This window comes from Nyctibius grandis, chromosome 10 (assembly GCF_013368605.1).
Source record: "Nyctibius grandis isolate bNycGra1 chromosome 10, bNycGra1.pri, whole genome shotgun sequence".
Lineage (NCBI taxonomy): Eukaryota > Metazoa > Chordata > Aves > Nyctibiiformes > Nyctibiidae > Nyctibius > Nyctibius grandis.
Genome location: NC_090667.1, coordinates 11,081,753 through 11,099,659, shown reverse-complemented (window position 1 = coordinate 11,099,659; position 17,907 = coordinate 11,081,753).

Genomic DNA, 17,907 nt, shown 5'->3' with positions numbered 1-17,907 from the left:
ATCCCCTTCCCTCGCTCACCCTCATTTTGATCAGGACGGGATGACCTGCATGCATGTGTCGTTTGCTTTGGTATCTGCATTCTCACAGGCATAAAATAGTAATATCACCTAAGCTCCTTCCTAGTAATTTTTATTACTAGATCTTAAATCATTTTGCACACAAGATGAGTGATATTATCCTTATTTTATAAGTGATGAAACCGAGGCACAAGGAACCCGGGAGACACGTACAAGGTCACCCCATTGGCAGACTCAGGAGGAGAGCTCTGGAGCAGAGGAGCCACAAAACACTTACTGTGTTGGATCCAACTCGCAGGACTGGACAGCCTTAGCCACACACACCGTACTGCTGCTTCTCCCTCTGCATTTTCTATTGCCCCCATAACAAATTCATCTTAGTGGGACCAGTGGAGTAAGATCAGGGTGAAACCATGCAAGGGAAAAAATCTCTGGAAGGCGTCCTGTATCACACTGATGTCAGACATCTTCTTCCCAGCTCACTTTAATCACCCCTAAATCTTACTGTGTGCAGATGTGTACCCAGGCCTTTAAAATATGGGACAAAAAAGAGAGACAAATTTCTCTCTGAATCAAAAATGTGATAAATTCCACCTAAGGTTTGTCACAGACAGGGATGTGATGCAAACCCCCCTAGAACCACGTATACAGGCCAGACCTCTCACGAGAGGGTACGGGCTGTACTGACCATTAGCAGTCACATAAACACACTCATACGAATGTAATGTTTCTGGAGATGCAAATAGCTTACAAAGAACAGCTAAATTTCCACTGATTGATACCAGCCTGAGGTGTAACTCTTCTTATGGCATCAAATTTGTTGCATCGCCTTTGTAAATCCCTTGGGGGCTCGAGTTTTGGGGGATGAAAGACGTTATGGGATGTAAGCAGCTGCCATTCTTGTCTATCTAACAGATGGCAGTAAATAATGACAGACTCATCTCTTTCAGCAACAGTGAGATAAAACACTGAAAAATCTGTCTGTCTGTCCCCTTCAGGGCAGCAAGCCCTCCTGCGCTGGAGCAGAGCGAGCTCCCCCGATCCCCGACGCCGGCTGCACCGCGGGGTGCACCTTCCCCAGCCACAGAGCAAGGCTGCCATCGCCCCTGCTGCTGACTGCCTCCCCACCAAGCACCAGTTTTACTCCTCCGCTCTCAAACTGGCCAGTTCTGTCTCGTTCGCAGCTGAGCTCCACTGGAAACCTGTGGCCCTCCCTAAATCTCTGTCTTTTACCGAAGACCAGATTGCTGCTTGCAGACGTTTCCCTCCAGAGCTGGGTATAACCCTGCTCCACAGCCTGGGGGCTGTCAGCTCTCACTCCGATTTTACACCCCTGCACCTTCAGTTCTTTTTTTTTCTTTTCTCTGTGACTCTGAATCTGAGTAGATGTTTGGAGCATCCATTTCTCTTTCAGCCCCATCTGTCTGGAGCTCTGAGACTGTCCAAACCACTTCCACTTCCATCACATCTCACCTTGAAACCTCCCTTTTCCTCCCCTACTTAGCAGGAGCTCCCTGGGAATTCTCAGAGACTGCAGACAAAAGCTACCCTGGAAAAATATGTGAGTCAACTGCACGAGCCGACAATGCTCTTCCAGCATACAAATACCACCATGTCTAAAAGCGTACAGTTACTCTGACATGCACATCAGTGACATACAATCCATCTTCTGCAACAAGTACATATCCAGCACGGATGCACCAAGCAGTACCATGGAAATAATTCCTTCCTACTGACACATGCACAGCAAAAAGCTCCTTTCTGTAGCTGTGCAGAATGGTGTTTCATGCTTCCCCCTATAGAAGTCACGCTCCTGCCGGCGCTTTGTGTTTCCTTTCCTCATCCTACTGGCTGGAGTGACTGTCCAGGAGAGAGCAGATCTGGCCGATAAAAGCAAATGTTACTCGTCGCACAACTTCCCAGCCTCCGCACCTCGCCTATGGAAGGAGAGCACTAATAAGCCTTGCTCATACTTGGAGAGGAGCGAAAAAAGAAAAAAAAAGCTGTTCCCTGAATAATACACATTTAAAGAGGTATTTGTTTAGGAGGGATGCATATACAGAGCATCCTCCGGCACCACGCAAAGCCATCCTGCCACCCACGCCTTCCAACTGCTGAAAGCAATTACTTTCCTCCCCTGCTCTCAGCACTAGCACAGGATGCGCAGGGTCTACACAGGTCACACACAGAAACTGGGTTTTACTTTTTTTTTTTCCTCTAAGAAATCAAGGGAAGCAGGAGCTTCCAGCACAACAGTAGGAAAATCTTCCAAAGAGCTTCTTGAACTGGCTTTGACTACGCAGCAATTGAAGCTGTTTCCTGATCCGAGTCCTTACTGCCTGCTGGAGATTTGGCTGCCATGAGGCTTATTTACCCAAAGCTGGGGAGATTAAACCACATTTTCTGGGAGACAGGGCGAAACAGTGTTGGGCCAGAGGTGACCCACAGGATCTGATGCAGACAGGGAAACGCAACCTGCAGAGATGGACCGATCCCATGGTCAAACAAGACCTTTGTGGCTTCAAAAGAAGCAGTGACCATCTGCCCTGACCTCACTTCTATATTCAAAGTGCAGCAAGTGGCTACGACATGTGCCAGCCACACAGTGTATGGAAAAGTAATCTCTGAAGAGATGCCAGAGCAACTCTCAGCCGGAGAACGTGTGGGCATTCCTGGCAAAAAGGACTCCGCGATGGATTCCTCAGCCGCGGGAATTACAGCCCAGGCAGAAAGAGGAAAAGGAAACGGTGAAACCACAGTGCAGCAAAACACGGTTCAGTGTCACTTGCATAAGCCACATCCCAAATGGCTTTGGTAAGTATAATAACACAGTGCCCAAACGGCAGCAGAGGCAGTCACAAAGGGCAGAAGCCAGGGTTGCAGCAAGGACGACGAGGCTGTGGGGAGGAGAAAGGAGAGTGGAGCCAGCAGAGAAGAGGCATCACTGGGGAGACTCAGTGAAAGCATCTTTTTTCTGGGAAGAGTGTAGTTTGGCTGATTGTTCTGCCATGTCATTAATTGCTTTATAAAAACAGCACTTTCTCCCCAGAGAACCCAAAAGCACCACCTCGGGTCACTCCCCACCCTTTCCGTAGGGCATGGGGAGAAGAGGGGCTTCTGGCAATGACCGAACACAGGTCCAACCCCACAGCCCCAGAGGCACCAGCACTGCTGGGAGATGCTCCATCTGCAAGTCCCAGACAAATGCCCTTTCCTTCAGCGGGGGCAGAGGGTGGGTTGGGCCCATGTAAGGAAGAATTTCCAATTTAGAAACAAACAGAGGCAGTTCCTATTATTGTTAGTGGAATGTCAGCATCTCTGGTCCCAAGCACCACTGTCAACAAACAGGCTCACAAATGCTCCTTCAGCATCAGCCAAAATAAAATCTGTGAAAGCATCTCTAATTCAGCATTCACTATACACATAACAAGCTCTCCTTTTTCTTTTTAAATCCAGTCTTGTCCACGTAATTTTAACATAAAGGAACTGGTTGTGGGCTGTGTTATCAAATGAGTCATCATTTTATGTGACAGTGTAATATGATTTAGAGAATTCTTGGCACACCAGTATGGATTATGCATTATAATCTCTTAATTTGGACTGCTAGTGCTGTGCGGCAGTGACTGGAGCGGGAGGGCAAGAGCAGGTTATCTGAATTACAGCCGTAGCTCTGCTCCTACTTTGCTTTGTGATCTTCGCAGATTAGTTACCCTCCTTCTGCCTTACTTTCTTAATCTGCAAAGCAGAAACATGCCTGTGTTTTACAGCAGGGTTAGCTAATGTTCGCACAGGAGGTCTGAAGAACATTACAAAAGTGCATATTATTATAATAATAAGGGAGAAAAGCAGCGGGACTTTGTTTTGGACGCAACAGGCTAATCTTGGGAAGTACTATCTGAACTACTAGGACACAGTCTCTGGGTGCTGTATACCAGGCATAAGCTAATTGGAGATAATGAATGTTTTTCAGAAACATGAGGAATAGGAAGTGCTAACAGGAAACCTAGAGATTTGCAAACTGGAACTCTTCAGAAAATGAGCATAATTTCTGATGAACATTGATAGGCAGAAGATAAATAAGAACCCTTGGGGAAACTCCTCTCCCACCCCCCAAGGACTGCATGGTAATGTAGGCTTGACAAGCGGTGTTGGCTCAGCAGCCCTGGCAGTGAGATCAGCTGTCGTGCTGACGGGGAAGCCCACGCAGGGGCAGCTGAAGGAGGACCTGCCACCTCCATGGCAGAGGCTGCGCTGGGCAGGTAGGGTGACAAGCAATTAGGGTGATGAGCAGCCACTCTGGAGGCAATGGAAGTGCATGTGAGGCAGGAGCTGCGGCCACTTGTCCACTTCAGGTTGGACTAAAAGTACTGGAGTCCCTTTACCCAGCCCCACTGGTCAGAGTGGAAAACTAGGATCAGAGTGTGCTTGGGAGAGCCAAACAAACACAGAGCCTAACACCTGCAACTGTTACTCCTGACCCCCCTAAGCTTTCCATTCCCTCTGATTTTGGTAAATATAAACTGGCCTGTATTTAGCAGAGGGTCACTAGGCAGGGAGGACACCAGGTACCCATTTCCTAAGCTATCCCATTCCCTTCAGCAAGCTGCCTGCTGGGTCCATGAAGTCTGGCTTTGTCTGCACTGTTCACACAGTCCCTGGTCTGGTGTTAGCAGGGAGCAGTATTTCTACAGGCAAGGAGGATGCATTTCATGAGCCACAAATATCACATGAAGAATTTTGGGAGACTGAGAAATCCTTCCCAGAGAGAAAAAGAAACCCATCCAGAAGAAATGAAAAACCCACGATCTACATTTGCTGGCAAGAGGGTTTCTTCTGAGCTCTTCGAAAAGCAGCACACTGCTGCCAAGGCGAATCTGTCAGAACTGGGACGCATCTGGGGTAGATAACTGGCCTTTCCTGGGGCTGACTAAAGACCAATGTTTGCCTAGTAAAGGAAGAGAGGTTGCTGTGACAGACGAAGCAGGCAGACAGCAATGGTTGGCCTCTGGGAGCTCTTTGGGGAAGGGATGACAAGTGAGAAACACAAACATAGGACATCTGCCCATGCTTTGAGCTCTCTCACCTGTTAGTCATTTCCCCAGACAGGGCAATGACTGAAAGGCCACTTTTAAATGCAGTAGCTGATAGTATTTTACATCTTAGGAACTCATGGGAAAAAAAAAAAAACAAAACAAACCAGACCAAATCCCACATATAGTACCTCTAACACCTAAATATGGGACCAACTTCGTAAATCTCTACTTGGGAGTTATTCTCTTGAAATGAAATAGGAAGAGGGGTCAAAGGGGCAGAGGGATACCAGATAGTGCAGAAAACTATCAAGGAAAAATACATCTTTCACTTCTTGCTCAACCTTCCCAATCTTTTCACACATAGTGTAGCAAAAGGGAGTTGACCCTTGATGACTCGTAGTTAATTTATAAGCAGGAAGCTCTGTGCCCAGGGGATGCCCGTGCTGCCGTGCCAGCTATCCAGGCACAAAGCTGTTGCCTGACGGGCTGCAGGAGAGTTCTGCACGGGCCAGAGGCAGAGCACTGCCCACCAAAACCCAGCACCTCTGCTCGGCTGGACCTGCCGTGCCAGGGCCGCACAGAGAACTGCGCACGGCCGTCCACCAGCATGTCATCTCGGAGGAAAAACGCACGCAGGGGCCAGCGAGGCGGAGAGAGCGTCCATGTAGAAACGAGCAGCACCTTTTGCTCTGCACACCTGTGTTTCGTTCAGCACGCCCAGCACAAGCGAGGCAGAGATGAGTCAAAGCTCTCACACCAGATGCGCCTCTCCAAGGGCTCAGCTGCGGCGCTCCTGGTCACGGCGAGCTCAGCGTGCGCTGTGCCGCTCGCCCACCCACCCGCACGCCGAAGGAGCCCGCATCCCACCGCCCGTGCCTGCTGCGCCCGGAGCTGCCGCGGGGACGGAGCCACCGCAGCGTTTGCCTGGGATCGCAGAGCCGCCCATGGGGATTTCAGGAGGGAACCCAAACCAGTGCGAGAGCAGGCTCAGGATGTCCCACAGCCACAGCACTGCTCTTGGCCTGGGGTTCACATTTGCTCACACAGGCACCATGAGGATTTCCCTGTGCTCTAACAGCTCTTTGGGGGCTTTCCTAGAGGACAAGACCCCCAGGCAGCAACCTCAGCTAGCAGAAAACGCGTCTTTGGCTGAGGGATTCAGGTTTGCACCTCCTGTGGGCTCTTCCTCTTAGCTCACCTTGAGGAGGGGGCCATGCAGAGCATCGTTTCTGCTGATACCCCAGTGCTGCATGAAGGCCACTGGCTTGGGCAGCAGGAAGGCTCTCTGGGGGACAAATGTGGTAGCTCCCCAGGGCAGCCAGCTACTGAACCCTCCCTGCTTGGGCTTCAGCCTCCCCTCCCTGCTCAGAGCATCTCCTAGAGCACCCCTGGGCATGGTACAGATGCTCCCTGCGCTTGCAGGGCCCTTCTGCAGCACCCGTTTTGGCTCTGAGGTTGGTACCAGTTCCTTGGAAGGTCTCCCACCGTCGACAACCCTCCTCCAAAATGCACCAGTACCAAAATGGGGCAAAGCCTGTCAAAAAGCCCAGCCAAATCAGCACAAACACAGCAGAGCATCTCTGAGCAGAAGGGCAGGATGACACAGCACTGGGCATGGTGGGGCAAGGACCGGGATGGACAGCAATAGCTTATGGCAGCATTGCCACCAAACACCCCGTGGTTTCAAACCAGAACCGTGCATTGCGCATATAAAAAAGCCCACTGGTATAGAGGAGAACCCAAATGAGACAAACTCACTGGACTTTCCCTTAACTGTGAACACATCAGAGCAGCATGAATGTTGTTATTCCCTTTGCGAGCTCTAGCTCTAGCACTCGCAATAAACGTTATCTCCTGTTTTCCACAGATTGTCCTTCCAGAGCTGTGGCATCGAATCCTGACCCCATATGCGAAACACTGCTGCCTTTATCTCTAGCCCCGAGAACATGAAACCAAATGACAAAGAATCCAATCTCAGCTGTCCTCTTCGGGGCAGAACAAGACATGATTTATAGATTTATATACACACATGCCCATCTATTCATCCTCTTAGCAAACAGTTCATGAAGAGTGCCTTAAGCCCTTCTGAATCGGGCAATTCTCTGCTTAGACAATCAATCCCTAACTGCGAGTCTGCAGGGAAAGACATCATGTTGCAGGAATGCTGCAGAAGCTGTTGCATATACTGTTCCCTTTGTTGAGAATAGCATCTTTGCCTTGGATATATTTTTTTTTCCTCCTCAGCCATTTAATTTCATGAAACGGGGCCCAGTTCCAGCAGGCAAGAAGAACATAGCTAGATTTTGCTTCTCCTTTCCTGAAAGGCTGAGAAACCAGATTTAAAAAATGTGCTTAGTGGGCGTTTGGTGGGACGAATTCTATCCCATAGTTCGGCATTTTTGAGTTAGAGCTAGCAAGCAATAGTTACATTGCATATGGTGCCTGGTTTTTCTTCTGTATCAGGTAGCCTAGACAGTTGCCACTTCCCCTGCCATGAAAAAAAATCACAGTAACTGTTTTAATTAAAAAAAAATTTTCAAGAGGCTTCAGGTTAAACCTTTTGTCAAAACGGCTCAGTTCAGAAATTTGTAGAAATTTATCCAGTGCTTGTGTGTAATGAAAAGAAAATTATGCCTTGACAGCAACCTAAAGGGCAGGTAGCTCTTTGGGGCATGGCCTGTCTTAATCTCTACAGTCCAGCACCAAACACAACAGGGATTCCCAGTACATGGCTGGGGCTATTGCGCACTCGCCTATAACCATAGCAACAACAATAACCCTTCTGAAAAACGTCTGATTCATCTCTCCTAAGGACTTTAAAACCAGATGTATCTCCCTTGGACATAACGTGAGTGACAGCAGGATCAAAGTTGCTATGAACATTTGAGTCTAAGGGCATTATTCAGCATTACTACCCTTGCAGAGCTGGCAGAAGGGACAAATAGGCAACAGGGCAAGTTTCAGTCCTTCCCTGTCCTCTGATGCCACCCATGGCAGTGATGGCCCCAGCAACTGTCCAGCCAAGCCTTTCCTCTGCATACCCATTATGGGGAAAAGGTGTTGGAGCTTGGGTGGAGAGACCATAAAATCCAATAGGATTCCACTGCAATCAATGATCTTAAACCAGCACAGAATGACCAGTGTGAAGACCTGTCTGACCCACCACACCGGGCATTTGCACACTCGGTTTGCAGGAACACATACAGGTAGAGATCTCCATGTACCTTTGGGAGAGGGTTGGTAAGTAAGGAATAGGCAAAAGGAATAAACCAGGAAGATTTCTAATGAATGACTTTCCTGTTTCCGTGCATTCTTATTAGTAAAATAAAAAGCGGAGAAAACAATTGCCAAGATGTGCTACATCTGCAGAACTGTCTCCAGATTAAATGCACATCCATGTTCTATAAAGCATCAGTAATTCTTAAAAATCTACTGATTTTTTTTAGCTGCCAACTTCAGAGACTTCCCAGGAGATGCTGGCCTAAACCTGCTATCTCAGCTATTAAATAGAGACAGGATATTTTATTTAAAAAAAAACCCAAAACACCCCCATGAGACTCAACAACTTAGACTGAAGATAACAGCCCTGCAGCCATGAAACACGATTTTAAAGAGGCTCCAATAAATAGCTCCAGTTACTAAATCTTGCCTCTGTGTTGCACATGCTAGGCAAACTCTTCCTTTTCAGCTCATGGGAAGCCCTTTTTCACGAGCCAGCTGCAGAAATCCATCCTTTTAATGCACATCACCCAACTTTCTGTCCTGCTGCCACATGGGTCACTGCAGCTCCTGCCACAGGGCACCCAACACCATGGGCGGTAAGTGCATCGTCCCAGCTCAGCTCATAGCACAGACATCAGTCAAGAGCAGTGCCAGCCCTCCTGAAGATCAGCAGTAACATTGCAGTAGCTGTGTGATAAGACTGGCAATTGTTTTTTCCCTGAACTCAGTGACCTGATTTATGGCTATTTACCTACATATTAATTTTTAACGATTTCTAGTAACGAATCCCAAGCCTGAGACTAACTGTGAGAGCAGGGAGGTTCCCCAGAGCCAGTCTCTGATGGCAGTGCATGCATCCACATCTGTGCAGGTACGTGCAGAAAGGGACCTGCCTGCCGGTTCAGGTTCCTGGTGGGTATCGTCGGGAGGACCGTCTGCTCAGGCTGCACTTCACTCAGGGGGCTACGTCCCAGCGGGCACTCAAGACAGTGAGTTTGCACCAGTTAAGATCCTACACCTGCATCTGGTCAAGTTTTTCTCCCATATACAAGGCTGAGATCTGAATCCTCATGGCTTTTCCTCTGTGACTTGGGGCAGGATACAGGATTTCTCTCTTCCTTTGAGATAGGCAGCTGAAAGACAACTACTACAGCACCATGTGGATTTGGGGATGTTTACAAAACTGCAGAAGTCAGAGCTGTCTAATAGAGAGAGAGAACGCTGAATTCATTACGCCCCCAGATTGGGTTTGGGCTCAAAGAAATTTCAGATGGCGGGGATGTTATGAAACTTAATAGGACATTAAAGTCTTTCTTTTGTGGTGCCAGAGAACCAGCTTTTTGGCTTGACATTCAACCCTTCCCTTTGAAAAGCCCGAGCCCCAGCTCCAGCTTTGCACGGTCACAAACGAGGACCACACTAGCAAGTCCTTTCGCACATCCGTGCCTTGTGAGGCACACACCAAAGCCAGCCCAGGGGCGAGAGGTAGGGTAGTGGCTTGGCTTTTCTGAAGCAGCCAGCACCAACACATGCCCACGCTGACGTGCAGTCCTGGCAGCTGACTTTCCCAGGAGAAGGGTCAGCAATGTCTGGAAAACAGCTCTTTCCAAAGCATCTCACACAGGAGAAAAACGAGGCTTCCCCAAGTAGCAATATCTACAAAACATTGCTGTAAGGTTTTTTTATAGGTTTTTTTCCTATTTCAGTGCCCAGGCAGCACATCCAGAGCAGGGAGATGAGCCACAGCTCCCCAAGGAGGCTTGTGAGATTGGCCAGGAAGGGACACGGACTCAGCGCACGGCTTCCTGGGCTGACCTGTGAGGTGATGCTGGGACACCTCAGCTGTGTGCATATGAGCCAGGATGGATCCAGGAGAGCTGCTGCTGCCCCTGGATGTGCTGAGGCATGGGGATGTGCATGCAAGTGAACTGAACCACACGCTGGCACAGCATTATACGGGGCTGTCTGGACCATCTTGGTCAACTCAGAGATCTCAGAGGTTGTGGTAGAAGCTCTGCAGCTATCCACTTCAGCAGCTTCTTGGGTGGAAGCTGTGTGATGGGAGAGGCATTCAGTCCCTGTACCTTCCAGCTAGCACAGCTCTTTTCCCCTTCTTCACACTGGCAAGCAGACATGTGGCTCCAAGTCCCTTGGTTGCGGCAAGATAGCTTTCTTCATCGTGCACCTATTCTAGCTCGTCTCACTGGTGGGATCCTTTGGCCTGGACTGGGCTTGCTCAGCCTAAAAACTGCACTGAGTTTTGAGATTAAATAAACGGAAAATCTGTCATTGATTTTCCTATGGCCATGAGTTTACTCTGTGTGTTTTAAAACCACATCTATTCTGAATGGAAGGACCCATTCTTGCAGTGCACTTTGTTACTGAGGGGTTTTACTTAAAGAGAAGAGGAAGCACCATCTATTATATCTCTGCAGTGAAAAGGAGGCAATGGCTCACAATGCTTGTGATACCTCTAGGTATTAAAGACAACAGTTTGCAAGACATCATCTCCACTGCCTGGCAAGAACTGAGCCTGCTGCCTTCACTGTGCTCTTGGCTTACACTAGCCCATCCATCACCTGCCTTTTAACTGGCAATGATGAGGAAATTATGCACGCGAGCAGCCATGTGCACCACAGGGTGTAATTCCTAACGTCCCATAGCAAACATTTTTCCTGGTGCTAGCAGGTGTTTCAATCCTTCATCTGGACTTTTATGAACAGTGCTGCTGGGTATCTCCTTCCAGCTGCTCTCACGATGTAGGTGTCAGCTGTGTGCCAGCTGAAAAAAAAAATACAGGGAAGGTTTCTGGGGCATCTGGAGCAGCTCAGTGGGCACTGCCATCACCCTGCAGCTTGGCCTCAAAAGCTGGTAGAGGAAGAAGGCACGAGGGTGGTAACTAGACCAGCTGCTGGCTCCTCATGTTCCCTCAGACTCGGTGGGTTGTGTTTGTGCTGCAGCAGCCAGCACAGCACAGAGCAACTCATCATGGCCAGGCCTGGGCCATGAAGATGTAGAGAGGGGCGGAAGAGGACTAGACAAGTGGGTCACTCAGCTACTGTCCCCTCAAGTTCATATTGATCTAAGCTCTACCCAGATAGCAAGGCAGAGGTCCCTCCTTCTTCCTGCTTCCAAGCAAAGCTGCCCACAGCAAGTAACATCATACGCAAGGCTTGTCCCTGCAGCTCAAAGAAACAGCAGTCACAAGTGCTCAGGCTCTGCCTTCTCAGGAGGGGTTTTCACGACACATTTTTTCCCACACATCTCGGTGCTTCATAAAATACAAACGCGCCTCAGAGCACTCCGAGGAGGTGGTGGTTGTTGTATTGCATTTCTACACTGAGAAACCAAGGCAGAGAGATGTCACGGAGCTGGGTGCAGCCCACTGAAGTCACTGGAAAGTCTCCTACTGCTTCAGTGGGAATGTGGGTTGGAGCCTCCAGCCTTCTCCAGCCAGGGAAGCCCCCGGCACAGCTAAGCAAAGGTTGCTGTTGCGCAGCCAGGGGAATGGCACCGTGTCGAGCAGCTCTGCCAGGGTGTGAGAGGACTCCATGTAAGGATGGCACAGAACTGGAGCTGGCTCCCTATGGCAGCACCACTTCCTGTGACATGCGTTCTGCATCACACAAGAGAGGGCTGGCCAAGTCCCCATCCATTCACCATCTGCACACAACCCAGTAGAGGACATCTATTCCTAGAATCGATGGGGTTTCATCAGTGGACTTCCACCCACAGCATCTCCATGCATATTTCTGGGCCACACACAGCCCTGCTCAGCCTGGAGCTGTAGCACTCTCCTACCCTAGTCCTGGAAGGACTCGGGGTTGCACTGCGTGTGGAAAGGGCTCGGTGCTGCTTACAAGCTTCACATCAGGCTCCGAAACGACTCTCATCTCTGAGCCGTGTCAGTCCCACAAGCCAGCTCTCCAAAAACCAAAAGGTCAGACCACATAGTGTGTTCAGCAACACTCTCATCACAGCAGTCTGTAGTGGATGGTATTTCTGGATCTGCAGCCATTTAAAGTCCCCAGCAATTAGAGAGGCAGAGTCCTAAGTCTCTCTCTAAAACAAGGCAAATCGCTGATTAACGAGAAATGGAATAAGGAAAAACAGGACATGGGTTTACTTTCCTTATTTCTTTTGCTGTAATTGTTCCAGATCTGTCCAAGGAAAGCATCCCTCGGGGCTTATCAGGGCAGCCACCGCGAAGGAGAACAAAGGAAACACCAATCATTTCCAGTAAATCAAAAAATGACAAGCTTTAACCTTCAGAAGAGAGCAGATTCCTGCAAAGGGTTTGGCTGCTCTGTCTTTGAGTTTCCTTTTCCCCAGTCCCGGTTTCCTAGCAAAAGTTTCCTCAAACAATAGAGACTGGCATCAAAAGTAGAAGAAAAAAAAAAAAACAACAAAACACCCCTCCTTTCACAAATAGGCTTAAAATGGAAAGACAGGGCTTGTCACTTGGGAGCAATTGGTGACTGATTGCAGCGTGGCAGCCCTGAGGACTCGTGTCAAGCACTGCAGCCATGTTGTGCAGGTGCCATACCGTCACACAGGGCAGTAAGATGCTTCCTGGCTCCCTCTCCCTCCCTTTCTACAAGTAGGAGAGAAGTTAGGGGACTGTAAAGTGGCTACTCATATCACAGAGCTGTTGCAGAGAACAACTGCATGCCACAGCAGCCCACCATGAGGCTGGTGAGCTGCCAGCAGAGCCCGGGAAGGGTAAAGGCAGCCCAGGCACCACGTACCAGGTGCTCAAAGGAGGGCACAGCCTTCCTCAGACACCTACTGTGGCCAGGCACAAGCTTGGAGAGGATGGGGCAGTCCACACATAGCTCTGGGAACTGGACACAACCGAACCCTGCTCCTCTCTGGCACGAATTCCCTCTGCAGTTTTGCCCAGCTCATGTGCATTAGTGTCCTAAGATGTAGAACAGACTTAAGAGAGGGCTCCAAAGAGAAAACCAGCTATAGGTGTATATTCTGGCAATGAGGGATTGTCCCAGACACCACACTGACCCTCTTCTCCTTTCAAAAAAAACACGTGATGCTGAGCAGGACATGCTTCTTACCCAGCGGGAGTCAATGGGAATTCAGACCGACCTGAGAATGCGCTGGTTTAAAAGACAGTATCACCTAAATCAGGAGGAGTAGACAAACCACACACCTGCACACACACCTATAACTGTCAGAAAAGAAAACATGCAAGGCTAAGGAACCAAGAGATTCCTTGAGAGCTACAAGCGTTAGATACAGCTGTATAATTGCTTGGGCTGCTGTAAGTCTAAACACAAGGGCCTCTTTTTCATGGAGGGTGCTTTTCAAAACCCCACAGGGAACAAAGAAATCCTTCCTATTTTCCCACACATCTTTCCTCACCTAGGAAGAGAACAGGTATCTCAAAACCTTCTTTTCTGGGGACCGAGACACCACCATAAAGTCACATCCGTGGAGAGCGCAGGTATGTGACAGGGTGGTGCTGTGGACTGGCTGCCACGGAGGACCATGCCTCTTGGCATGTTCAGCCCTGGCCACACACAGAGGGGCTGCAGCACAGCCCCTTCCTGCCCCATGGCCCTCCACCCCTGCACAGTGAGTCAGCTCAGGCTGACCGTCTGTGTCTAAGCATCTGCCAGAACCGGGCTTAGCTCTGGAGGACACGGCAGACATCCATGGGAGCTGATGGAGAGTGTGTACGATGGCCTGTGACACTGGTGTCTGCGTGTGTTCACCCAGACCTGCTCAGGTGCAGCAATGCCTTTACCCGTGGCTGCTGCGGTCCTCGTCTGCTGTCCTCAACCAGCCCTGTTCCTGGGCCGTGCAGTGGGTCACCATGGCTAGGACAAGCTCTGTGTAGCATGGCAGGCTTGTACTGTGCGTGTGGCTCTGCCTCCCTCTTGTCCCAACGCAGACCCTGTGGTTTTTCCATCTTTTAATCTAACTGGGCAGTTAACAATCACTGGGGAAAAGGCCATAGTAGACTGCAGCTGAAGCAAGAGCTATAAGAGGGTAAGTCTCGGCTCCCAGGAATGTGCACCAACCTGAATAACGGGCTGTGCAGAAGACTCTGCTCAGACCTTCGCTGGAGCCAGGATTTGAGCAGCACAGGCTTGGGCACTGCACAGGCAGAGACTCGCAGCACACACAAACGACTGCTCCAGGCCAGTGCACAACCCCATGTGCCTCATACAGGGGACAAGTGCTCACTCTTAAAAGAGATAAAATCAAGAGGATTATAGCAAAGTGGAACTTCTGGTATTTTCCCAGTTACCAAAAACCTTCATTGAAGGGATTATTTAGCAGAGGGGAGAACAGGTTTGCTAAAGCGGAAGCAGGTCATTAAAAGGTAAGAGAAAATCATCAAGAGAACACGTCAACCACAAATGCTCCTGCTGAACTGAATTGCTACCAGGGTGAACGAGGCAAGGACATCAAAACCTCGTCTTCACTTCCCCAGTGAGGTCGTGGCCATGTCCCGACAGCGGTCCTGGGTTTCCTTAGGAGAATACGACTGCACTAACGTTGCCTTGTAGATAATCATGCGTTTTCCCTCCCTCAGCGAGCTAGGCCATGGTAATTACAATATCCTGAGCACTGATGAGGCCTAGTGCAGCCTGTTTGGCCCGTTCTGTGTTTGAGAAGTGACTCATGGGCACACGATCAGCTTAGTGTGTCGGGGCCACTGTAGCCACCGCGCCTGCCGAACACCGGGGGAGAAAACCTTCCCTGCTGCTCTGGCACGCGCCCTTCCAGCATACATGGAGATGTTTCCAGAATGTTTTTTCTTTAGAGGGAAAAAGATTATTGTTTTACAGCGGTGCCATGCTCATTGCAGCCATGGGGTGGATTGGGAGAATGAGGACAAAGCACTGGCCGGGGTCATGCTCCATCGGTTACGTAGGCGCACCTCCTTCTCCCCCCCATCTCCAGGAGGAAAGGATTCAAGGACAGCTTACACCTACCCAGCATCATGCTTTGAGGGACAGTTTCCAAAGACACCTGAGCTTCCCTGACCCATTTGCCACCTGCGTTGACAGTTGACTGCTAGGGTCAAACTGCTAGAGGGTCATTTCTGTGCTGTGGAGATTGGTCATTATCAGTGATCCACCCCACCGACTTCCCCATAGATGGGGGACAGTGTCCCCTTCATTAATGCCAGGTTTCCAGGAGGTCAGATGCTCCAGACAAAAGGTGTTCCCAGCGTTATAGACACCGCAGCAGGTCACAGGTTATCTGCAGCAGTGTAGGAAAGACTGGGAAAGGAACTTAGACTTCCTTTGGGTGATTGACCCAAACACAGCACCCATATCTCTGGAGCCTGCTCTGATAACAGCCTCCCAGATCCTGACCCCCTGAAACCCAGCTGCAGGAAGAAAATGTCATGCAAAGGAACAAAGCTCCCATCCTTTGCTTTGCAGATTTTCCCAGTACCAAAATCAAACTGCCCATCCTTCATCATCACAAAAATCTACTACACACCCCATATCTGCTGCTCAGAGGCTCTGGATCCACAACCCTGAACCCTTAACAAAGTCTCACTGGAATGACATTACCTACATGAATCAATGCTACTCACTGAGCAAAGCCTGCAACAGTGGGCTGCCAAATCTGTTCCCTACTCATCTCCTTATTCGAGCAAGGTCCTCAGCAGAGTCTGTGCCCAGGGTCAGTGTGGAATTAAACTAACTCAAGTGAAATAAAATCTCAGGAATAACTCAGGCTTATATAGATAATTTGTTAAAGCACTAAACCAAAGAGGCACTTGCTCACTACACATTTTGGGTTTTCTTAATAATTATGCTGAAGTTAGCCATGCTCCTTTACCTAGCTCTGTTTCTCTGCTTCAGTGAGTTCTCACCGAGAAAATGCTGACTTTTCCCCTGCCAAAAAAATAATGAAAACGAGGTGGATTCTCTGTCAAAATGTTCAACTACAAGAAAAAAAAAACATTCCACAGCAATAACAAAGTTTTTGTTCAAAAACTCAGAACCATCGCAGAAATGAAAGGCTTTTCTTCAGCATTTCACGTGCTCTGATATCAACTTCGCTGTTGTAAAATCGCTTCTGCTTTGAAAATGGTCAACTTGCAGATGTCCCAGTTGACTCGGAGCGGAGGTAATTATGCTAATGAGACACCAGGGTACACGAAGAAGCCTTTTCATCAGGTCCACTCTGAAAAATCTGTGCAGCTTTGAGTTTTGGCACTACGTGCTTGCCCTGCTATTCCATCAGCTGTTTAATTAATTAGGACGACTTCAGAAAAACCACAAAGAGAGAGAACAACACGAACTCTTTGATTACAGAGCCTCCAGGTACGTGCACCGCTTGGCTCACACTCCTGCTGTGAGCACCGCTGCTGACCCAAGGTCTCGCAGGCTACAGCTCTCTTGAACGTTCATAGTCGGTCTAAACTCAACAACGCAGGTGAAATGAATTCATTGTTCTTTTAATCCTACCTGTCTTTTCCTCCAGGTTAGCTGTAACCCAGGTCACTTACCTAATCAGTTCACACACTTACACGCATGGGAGGAGCATGAGAGCAAGATTGCGTCTTCCCATGGAAGTTGTGGCTTTTGCCCCTCTTAAGTGTAGGTAAAACCCTGCCCTTAGGTGCTTTCTGTGCCAGCAAAGGCATCTAGTACAAGCACTGTGAGAGTGAAAAGTAACCACCTCCATCACACTGCTGCTTCTCTGTGTGCATCACACCCTGCACAGTTTTGGATGGTTTGAAAATAAATAGTAATCTTTAAAATTAACCAATTTTTTTTTTTTCTCCAAACAGGACAAATTCCCCTGAAGTGACTGCACCACATTTTCCTTTGCCTCTGGCCCCTGGGTATGAAGCGTGTGGTCAGGTTCAAGGCCATGGCTACCCACTTTCTCCGTGTTTCCAGTGGCACGAGTTGGAGCAAGACACAGCCTGTAGCTACCCCAGCCCACCCTGCCTGCAGAGCTTCAAAACCTGTTTTTGCAGGACAGCAGCCGTCCACCTTACAGCAGCCATCACTAGCAAAGGGTGAGATGGGCTGAGGCTCAAACAAGGGTTCCCAGTGGGAACTCACATGGCCACGCTCCAGACAGTGCCTGTGGCGCTGGGGACCAGCCTGCCTCCCTGCCAGGGCTTTGACACACCCTGCACAGCTAAAATGACTAATATACCCCCCATTTAACTAACTTTCCTTCAAGGCTCAAGAGGAACCTTTGGAGACCAGCCTGCCCGTGTTTGAGCCATCACCCAAGGCTTTGGTTGGTGTCCTGGACTCTCTTGCCTCTGCCCTTTTGCATCTGGGTGCAGAAGAGGGGACAAGACCGTGAGGTGAGTCACTCCTCTAGCAGCCATTGTCTCATTTTTAATCTTTAAAAGGGCTGGCATGGAGAAAGGATCCCTATTAAGGAAATGCTAATGAAGGTGAACCAAAAAGACTCTTCTTAAAATTATAAACAAAAAAAATAGAAAGAGAGAGAGGCAGCTCTTCTTTTATATAGATGGACCTCTGGCCTGCAGGAGTCTCTGAAATCCCACCCATAGAACTATTAGTTCTACAGCCTAATTTCTCCTATCCATATTATTGACATGCTAATGTTGTTCCCTGTGATTTATCCTAGCCCAACTTTATTTTTCAAATATTCCCTT